Source organism: Malus domestica, chromosome 02 (assembly GCF_042453785.1).
Source record: "Malus domestica chromosome 02, GDT2T_hap1".
Classification (NCBI taxonomy): Eukaryota; Viridiplantae; Streptophyta; class Magnoliopsida; order Rosales; family Rosaceae; genus Malus; species Malus domestica.
In genome coordinates this window covers 23067920-23077383 of record NC_091662.1, presented here as the reverse complement: position 1 = coordinate 23077383, position 9464 = coordinate 23067920, and the positions used below count along the sequence as shown (strand labels likewise).

At 40.3% G+C, this 9464-nt stretch overlaps 1 long non-coding RNA gene across 1 annotated transcript; it reads left to right on the top strand.

Moving 5' to 3' along the window:
- The first annotated feature begins 3072 nt into the window (after positions 1 to 3072).
- LOC103450074 (uncharacterized) lies at positions 3073 to 7908 on the top strand. The gene is made up of 2 exons (XR_011577998.1): positions 3073 to 5746; positions 6930 to 7908. It is a non-coding gene; the product is annotated as an uncharacterized lncRNA (long non-coding RNA).
- Positions 7909 to 9464: the final 1556 nt, after the last annotated feature.

Here is a 9464-nt window from a genome sequence, read left to right as displayed (position 1 = left end):
ATTAATTCAATTACACAAGTGCAACAGTGGGAAGATAAATTTGATCGTGGGGTTTAATTACAATGTTTTATTGATAAATTTGAGTTTTATTATTAATTTCATTTTGTACTTAATATTAATTATGCAATAGGGTAAAATAGGCAATTAACATTTAAATTTTAAGTTGGATGTAAAAAGAGGCTGAATGGGTTTAAATAAAATTTCCCATTTGTATATAAATTGGAGGGTAAATTACACATAACCACCTCAATTATGAGTTGCATAACAATTTCATACCTCATGTTTTAAACATTATAATATCATACTTCTTCTTTTGAATTTGTTGCAATGTCATACCTCCGTTAACTTTTCTGTTAATTTTTTCTATTAAATGCTGACACAACAGAAGCAGGACCCACACATTCACCAGCTAAAATAAAAAATTAATTAAGTAATAAAAAATTATTTGTTATTTATTTAATAATTAAAATGAATTGAAAACAAATAATTTTGTGGGCCCTCATCCTTAATCTCGAGAAATTTTTAGTTGTGGCTGGAACACGGATGATACATCACGTGTTTTTATGTAAGTGGTGAGATTTTTTAAGTTATTAACTTTTTAACACACAGGTCCCACCATTTATATAGCAACACATGATGTACCATCCTGTGTGGCAATCACACTGAAAAATCTCTCCCCAATCTTCCCTCTTTCTCCCTCAGCTGGAACACAAAATCCTAATTCTTATGCAATCCTCCTCCCCTTTCCGCCGTGGACCAACACCCATAGCCACTCTTCAATAACCCTAATTTTCCCAACAGCCCCAATTTTCCCAATAACTCACTCATATCCACACTCACCATTCTTCTTCCCCAAACTTCCATAGACTTGTGTTAGGACCCTTTGGGCCACCATAGGTTACTAGTATTTATTAGGCCCATTGCTAATGTTAAGCCCACTAAGACTACTAAACCCTAGCCATCTGACACACCCCAACCTAGGAAGGTCGAAGCATGCTGGGCATCACCGTGAGGTGACGTAACCATAAAGGTAAGTGATGTAAAAAGTGAATAATTTCAAGACTAATTGAAACTAATTATACTAAATAGTGAAAGAGTGCGCAATTGTGGGAAGATCCCACTACAATTATTCAGAGCATAATAGACAGTGAGACTACAGAAGAGCAATCAAAGTACACTTATTACATAACAGTGATAAGTTCGTACGTCTAAATAGAAGAGAATGTCATAATTGCCGAGATTCCTTGAGTGCCACAAAGAGTACAACTATCTAGGTCCTTGAGGGGTGAAAAACAAAGTTGAGTGGGTCAGCAAAACAATGCTTATATGAAATCCTTTATTTTCGAATATACTAACCCCTCACCGTAAAACAAGTATAGTTTCCTTAAAACATACTACGTAGGTATGTAAACGATAAATCAACAACATTATAATAGTATTATAACCATAAATATGCACGATGTATCAAATGCCACAATAATATAATTATGTGATAATCAAGTATAGCTAAGTGCTTATCCATCTAGGCTGACACACGAGTTTGAACAGATAATTTATGATACGAACAAGACTAGGTGTAATCAATATGCTTTAGTACTACGATCACGTGAAGGCTGGTGCAGGAGCACGGTCACATACAAGTCGGATTGTCTACTGCAATCTACTCGACAGGACTGGCACCTAACCTGGATCCAAGGAGAGCGAACGGTGCGATGTGAACATACACGTGAAGGACTAGCCCTGGCCCTGGGGCAAGTACTAACACCGGTGCAGCAAGATGAGCATGTACAAATATGTATGAATGTCATGACAGTAATATCTCAACCATATAGCAGCATTTATCACAATTATATCCCAGTTATCAATTATTTGGCAATATACATAAAGTGATGAATTTATGCAATTTTGGAAACTATAAATACGTATAGATATAAAAATAAACTGCCCACTCACAAGTACGTCTTTGGGTTGTAGCCCCCGAGCCTAGCTTGGCCTTGAACGTCCTCGGGATACGTTTTCCCCTATATGAGAAATAACTAATTTCGAATTAATTAAAGCACATATATGTAAACCTAAATAAAACCTCCATAGTTTGCTCAAACCTAAGGTTTAAATATACCATCGTGACCTACTCGACATCACGAACATCCCCATACATTTAGAATAAATTATGGACCCTTCACACACCCCCACGTGTCTGCAATGGCACGGCCAGACATGCCCCTACGCGCAGGCAAGTGCCATCAGCTAGTCTGACGTCGTCAGGAATATTCTGTTAAATGTTAACAGAGATTAATGGCGTTACCTAACACCGTCAGGAATATTTCGTCAACTCTAAAGGAATATTCTGTCACCTTCTTCGATTGTCCTTGCCGTCGCCGTCGTCAGTCGCTGTTTGCAACTTGATTTTCGTCGGATTTCTGGGAAAATTTCGAATTAACATAACTTCTTCATTTCTCATCCTTTTTTAACCCAATTTATATGGTTTGAAGCTAATGAAATGTAGAATGGCGTTATACTTGTTTGGAGTCCAAAAAGTGGACGGAGGTGGTCGGAAATCACCTTGAAAGTTCTGGCCAAACTGGAACTTTTTGAAAATCCGTTGTTTCGACGTGGCTTCTTCACCAAAGTTTCACTAGGGATCTCGGGGAGTTTAATGGAAGCCTTCAAAATTCCTAAAGTTCGCAACTCAGTCCCAAACACGATGAACTAAAAGCACTGAGTGTGGACCTCATGAGTTCGATGTCGAAAACTCGTCCATCCCGAGTTTCAAGAACATGGTTGTGTTCGTGAAGATGAGAGGAGTACAATGGTGTGATTTTTGGGCTCCATCTGTGAGGTTTAGGGTTTGTTCAAGAGGTTTGCAGAGAGGGAGAGTATACGGGAGGGAGAGAGAGAAAAGGAAGATAAAGAGAGTCCATTTTTCTCTTTTTCTGATTGGTTGCTGCAAAGGGAGAGTGGAAGGGATTGGTGGATGACATAAAGGGGAGCACGAGATGGGCTAAATAGAAGGTTAGGGATAGAGTTTTAGATTTGGTACAGAAAAGGGAATCGAAATCTATTCGTAACAGTGTTTCTACACTGATAGAAATTCTCGTACACTCGTAACAACGTATACAATTTAAATGTGATAACGAGAAATAAAATAAAAGCGATATAAATACGTCCACGTCACTCGCCAATAAGGGCATAACCGTCAATACACATACTCGGAGAAAAATTACATAGGAAAATTAAGAACGGTTGTCACACCATCCTTCTGTATTTAAACTACTATGTTCATCTAAATTAGGCATGAATGAAGATATGAATTTCCCTTAATTTCTTTTTCCATTTCCTGCATTTACTTGCTTGCAATTTCCCTTTTACCATGTCTGATCCTATCAATTGGTACCAGAACCAGAGATCCACCGTGTATCTATGGTTTAGACCTGTTGATCCCACACTTCCAGCGCCATGGAAAAGTGTAACGGATGATTCCAATGGTATGGTGTTCTATTGGAATCCAGAAACCAATGTTTACTAAACATCCAAATCCGCCCCCGCCCTCTCCTCTGCCTTCACCACCTCATCCTCCTCCCGATCACTACCAGTTTCCATTCGAGTATAAACCCACCTTTCCTTCCTTGGATCTTACCTATCGACCACCAGATTACCCAGCCTCGTATATGCCTGAGCTTTCCATAGCTTCTTCATTTACCAGTCCCATAGACGTCCCTCAAATCCTGCACCACCTTCCGTTGTGTATTCGGACTCCATAGACGTCCCTCAAATCCCTCATTACTATGCCACAACCCCTAATTTTCACGATCCCCAAATTTACCCTCCATTATCATACGAACAAGATTCATTAGTTTTCGATTCTGAGACCCCACATTCCTCCCACCACTACCCGCCCCCTCCACCGACCCACGACCTCCATTTCACCCACCCCTTCTCGATCCCTACAACTTTGACCATGACCATTCCAGATTCGGACTTCGTGGGGACAACGAAGTCCACACCCGACGTTAAGGTCACCACAGCAGTGCTCGGGCCTGCTTTTCACTGTGAAGTATTGGGCAAGCAGGTTACGAGTGGTACGGACTCTGTGTCCTCTCGGCATTTTTGCCAAGACAGGTTGCAAACTTCGACTATGGAAGGAGAAGAAGGGATAGAGTCTCCACTGGAGGGTTTGGATTTACCACTTGGATAAAACCCTTCCTGTGCCATTGACTCGGCGCCTTCCATTCCTAGCTCAACCGTAGCGTCGTCGCGGCTCTCATTATACTCGCCGCCACTAACCTACATTCCATATTTGGACTCAGTTATGAAGGTTCCTTGCTCATTCTCAGCGGTTTTGATTCCCTCTTTTTCACCGGAACTTGGGTCTTCACCCACATCGCCCATAGGCTCTTTTCAAACCGCACCACATCTTCCATCGCGGATTCCATCATCTACAACATGGCAACTCTGAAACCATCGTGTTCCACCATTTTTTTCGACATCTCTGTTTTTTACAGCAATGGCAACTCCATCCAGGACCCGGGCTTCCGTAACGGTTGAGGGTTCCCGCATAACGGATCGTTCTGGCCATACTTCTAAGCAAATCAATCGTTTCTTGAAAATGACTTCTTCCGTGGTGATGAAGATGAAGCCTAAGTTAGGGGTCCTTGGATACTGACAGTCCACAAACTCTTCACACTTTTCCTCCTCGTCTGTAGAATCAAGCTTGTGCTCCTACTTTCGCAATAACGGTCTCGTCAATACCATGCTGGTTAACGATGTTGCCGCATCTCACTTGAAGTGTTACTTTCAAACCTGCACTGATAAGTGAGTTGTACCACCGTTTGTTCAGTCACCCTACTGATGCGATGGAAAAACTCTCTCCTAAGGCAACTGTTATTTAGATTGCCCACCCAATCCCCCCTACCTAAGGCGCCAGACAAGGTCCGTCTCCGTCAGGTACCCGTATCACATCCTTCGCTGCACAATGCACGGTTGAATTTGGACTTTATTACATATCAGGTGACCTGGGCAATGATTGTGTTTACTTCCTCTGTGAGTAGGGGAAACATATTTGCCCAAGATGTGTTTGACAAAATGCGGCAGAGCGAAATTGGCCAGCAATATAGGCCTGACCTTTTACTTGATCAGCTTCCTTGGATAAAGATTCCAAAATCGATTCCTGATTTTCTGCTTATTGAAATTGGGGAACGTTCCACCAAGGATGTGTTTATTTATGCATTTGAATCTGTTCGTATTGTGACCAAGAAGGTTTACCCTACCTTGTCCCCACATTTTCCTGCCTGGGAGTTCCTCAATACTTCTTTCCTAGCTAGCACTGTTCAACGTGATGTTGAGACCATTTTGCGCTCTCCCATTACCTTGTTAACTGGCACTTTTGTAGGGGTAAGTTTGTGTGCTATGGATACTTTTTTAAGGATGCTTAGGCAAGCACCGAAGTGGGAATTTTTTGTTAGCAGGAAGCGAAGTCATCCAAGTGGACCGAGAGCTGTATTCCAAGGAAGGTTCCTTTGTTATCATATTCAGCAGTTATTTTTTAGGAATGACCACAACCTGGAATACTTCCAGCAGTGGGATTGGCTACAATTGCACTTTTTGTTGGGTAATACTTCGGTGGTTCAACATGTTTTGAGCTCAAAACAAATGTTTGCTGTGAAAGCGGAGCTAATGGCACTTGCTCACCATGAACAACAAAATGGACTTTCCCTTTCTTCCAAAGATTTACAGGACAGTGGCATTTGTAAGTCTTTCAGATTCATTCCGTTCATTAATCCATAACTGATTATAGCAATTTTTAGTGCTCTGTAGTTTTTTGGATATATACAATGCACAAAAATTTCTGTTCATATATCGCTCTTTGACATACTGCTTGGGGAAATCTGTCATCATATGAGGATTTTGACCGCTTTCAGTTTTAATTTGGACAGTACGCACTGGGGAATCCATTTTGATAATTTTGACACAATTGATAGGCTGCAGCAAACTGCACTACAGACTTCTAGATTTACTGCTAGAGGTTCCATGGTTTATTCTACCATTTAGACCAATAATTTAACTTGATAGGCCATAGTATTTTTTCCACGTTCATGAGTGGCTTGACGAAAGTAATTTCCACTTTTACTTTATCTAGACATATGATTGATACTATGACATCAGCTTGTCTACTTGCCTCCCATTACAACAGATGTGTTACTAGAACCATTATCAGCCTTTTGGGAAAAATCTGCCAACTTGAAATGGCCTACAGATGGACATTTTAAACACGAAGATGAAGTGTTTGCAATTCTTATCCGGGGACACATACCCGATCCTTTCCAAATCATGGCAAAGTCACTTTCTCTTAATTTTCAGAAGTTGATTTCTATGGTTTTTTCTCTAGCAGTGGGTACTGAGCATATTGGTTGCTCTTCTTTTTCTCCTAATCTTGTTGAGATTAAGAACTTCTATTAGATGATCATTCTTCCAAAGTTGCAGTCTCAGCATGCGACTGAGCATCCTCCGCTCCTGGAGCAATTTGGTGCAAGACATGCTAGTTTAGGCCTTGCTTACTTCAATTTTCATGACAATGGGATTACTGCTCTACTCTAATTCAATCTGGCAATATCTTTTCTAAGCTCTTATTTCCCTTATGTTCATCAATGGCACATACTTTTATGGAGCCTATCAGCAAGTTATAAACTATATCTACTTTGGATGTTTAAGGCTACTATGTCTTACACAGTACACAGGAACAGGGTGTTTTGAGCTAATTATCAAGCTGGTGAGAAATGTTAGGGTCCAGTTGGACCACACTATATATAACCACGCCATTTTGGGACTTTGGACTGCCAAGAGTCTTGAACAAACATGTATTGTGATGTATTGTGTTTTGAGCCATTTTGGAAATGTTCATGATATCAAGACTTGGGCCATTTTGTTTGCAGATCATTCTTTCATAGTCAAAGAGCTGTCACTTTTGGCAGAGTTGATGCAATCTTGTGTTGACGATGCCAATTTGTCTGATGCATCACTACTTACTCCGAGGATGTAAGATTATTATTCGATCAACACCAAATTGGATGATACCTCCTTCCAGAATGTAGCATGCTATAAATTGAAGATCATTTTGGGTCTTTGTTCAATAGCATTATATGCATCAAGTTCATTAAGGCCCAAGTTCTTCGGTTATATCACTTTTTTGGATTTTTGGAAGCTAGTGTGCTTGTGGAATGCTAGATGATTTGGGAATTTAGCATTTTCACTAAGCGTATATGCAGGTACATATTCAGCAACTGAGGTCAAGTTAGCTAGGATTGAATTGGCACTCCTCTGTTATCTTCTCTATCCCTTGCCAGCCATGGTTTTTAGGCTTTCAGCTTTTGTCAAACCAAAGGAGAGGTTGAATACCAGTCTATGAGATGTGTGCTTCATGGCTCCTGTACTTCTACAGAGATCATGCATGGGGTAGAAGCACAACTTGGTAGGCTTGGTTCAAAACTTTGTTTGGCAGCCAATTTTCTTGTGGTCTGTTTTGAGAATCACACTGCACTGGTTTTGGAGGCCTCTATCATGATACTTTTTAGGGTGTGCTATCCACACACCTCTTTTTACTTCTCACATACACCATTTATTAATTTCTGTCTGTTGATCTTTTTCAATTCATCTGATCCGACGACCGAAAATTCTAAGTGTGTGTGAGAAGTAAAAAGGGATGTGTGGATATCACACCCCTACTTTTTTTGGAACCCCAAGGTTTGGGAGAACAAGCAGTGCAAGCCTCTATATGCCAACTTGACGACATAAGGATATGCCTCATTTTAAGGGGGAGGGATTGTTAGGACCCTTTGGGCTGAAGGAAATTTTGTGAAAAACATGTTCATTTGAGCAATATCTATGACATGCAATTAACATTTAAAGGTGGAATCATGCTTGTATGCACTCAAAACAAAACATTACCCATGAAATTTAAAGCCTAGTAGAAGGGTGAATCAAGACTCAACTCAAGAACAAAATGTGTTAAGAAATCTTATACCTTTGTTGATTCCTCTTTGCATAAGCAAAGGCTAATCACCTAAGAAGAGGGGCTTCATTCCTTGCTTTTTAGCTCCATGGATTTCTAGGATGAGAATGGTTGAAAGGATTCTCTAAGTTCCCAAAGTTGAGAACCTCTAAGTCCCCACACCAAGGAAGGACTTGAAGAAGAGATGAGTGACCTAGAGGAAGTAAGATTGCTAGCTAAAATCCTCTAGGGTGGCCGGCCTCTTAGAGAGAAAAGGGAGAGACATGTTCTCATCCAATTTTCTCCAAAAGAAACCCTAATAAAGAAAAGGCTATAAAGTCACATTTATACCTACCTTCATTGGAGTGGCAAACTTGTAATAAGTCCAAAACCCACTCCTTTATCAATATGGTCAGCCATAGGGTTTTATTGGGCTGTTTGGGCCTTTGTGAATTATTAGTCATTAAGTTGACATACAACTGAAGTCAATGGGCTTGACGTTCGAAACCCATTGGGCCTTGAGGCCCAAAACTAACCCGAGGTCTTTAACGAACTTTATTCGTTTGATTAATTAACATATTAATTAATCTTTACCATAAATAATTAAACCATTTAATTATCCTTACTCATCTCCGTTGTTTCTTCAATCTCTACCTTACACGGTATACGATCCATTAGGTTCCTTTTAGCGAGGCAGTGGGCGATTAGAACTCTTTCAAATCGATTGTGAATTGAAACTTACTTTCAATTCTCCCTTTAGTGATTATACACGTTTAGGGCTTCCACAAACCATGAGTGGCACCTAGCAGTATGTCATGGTTACCCAAGCTAATCAGAAGAGGTGGAGAACCTATTCAGTTTAGGATTACAATGCAATACGGTCTTTCTCTAATACAATACTCTTAACCATATTGTTTTGTTTGATAGTTAATTCATGTCTACTATCCAATGTGATTCTCTTACTTATATGATTACCTTGAATGTGATTTGGAACGAATTCCTAAATCTCATTCATACTCTGGCCAGAGATTCTTAATCATATCATAGAGTATTCTCCCTCAAACGGTTTAAGGGTTAGAGATCCCTTGTTACGCGCATTCACTTACCTCCATGGCTAAGTGGCTTAACCCCAACTATGGCGTGGACACCCTCTGACGGAGTGACTTTGACATAGTCAAAGATCAACGACCTAACCACAAGATAACTATGATGCCTCAGGTCAAATGACTACTTTGCATTATCCCAACCATGAGTTCTCATGTGACATGAGTATGAGAACTCATTGTTGATCGTGTTTAGTGAACTCATTCTCTATTGAGCACCTACATGGTTGTCTTGGTGTCAGTCACACTAATGACTCGAGACCAGTCACTCTCCCTAAGAGAAGACATAGCACGTACTGATCTTAATGGACTGTCAATGTCCAATTGGCAATCCTATGATCATGAACGTTTAGGATATGTATACGAAAGAGAATGGT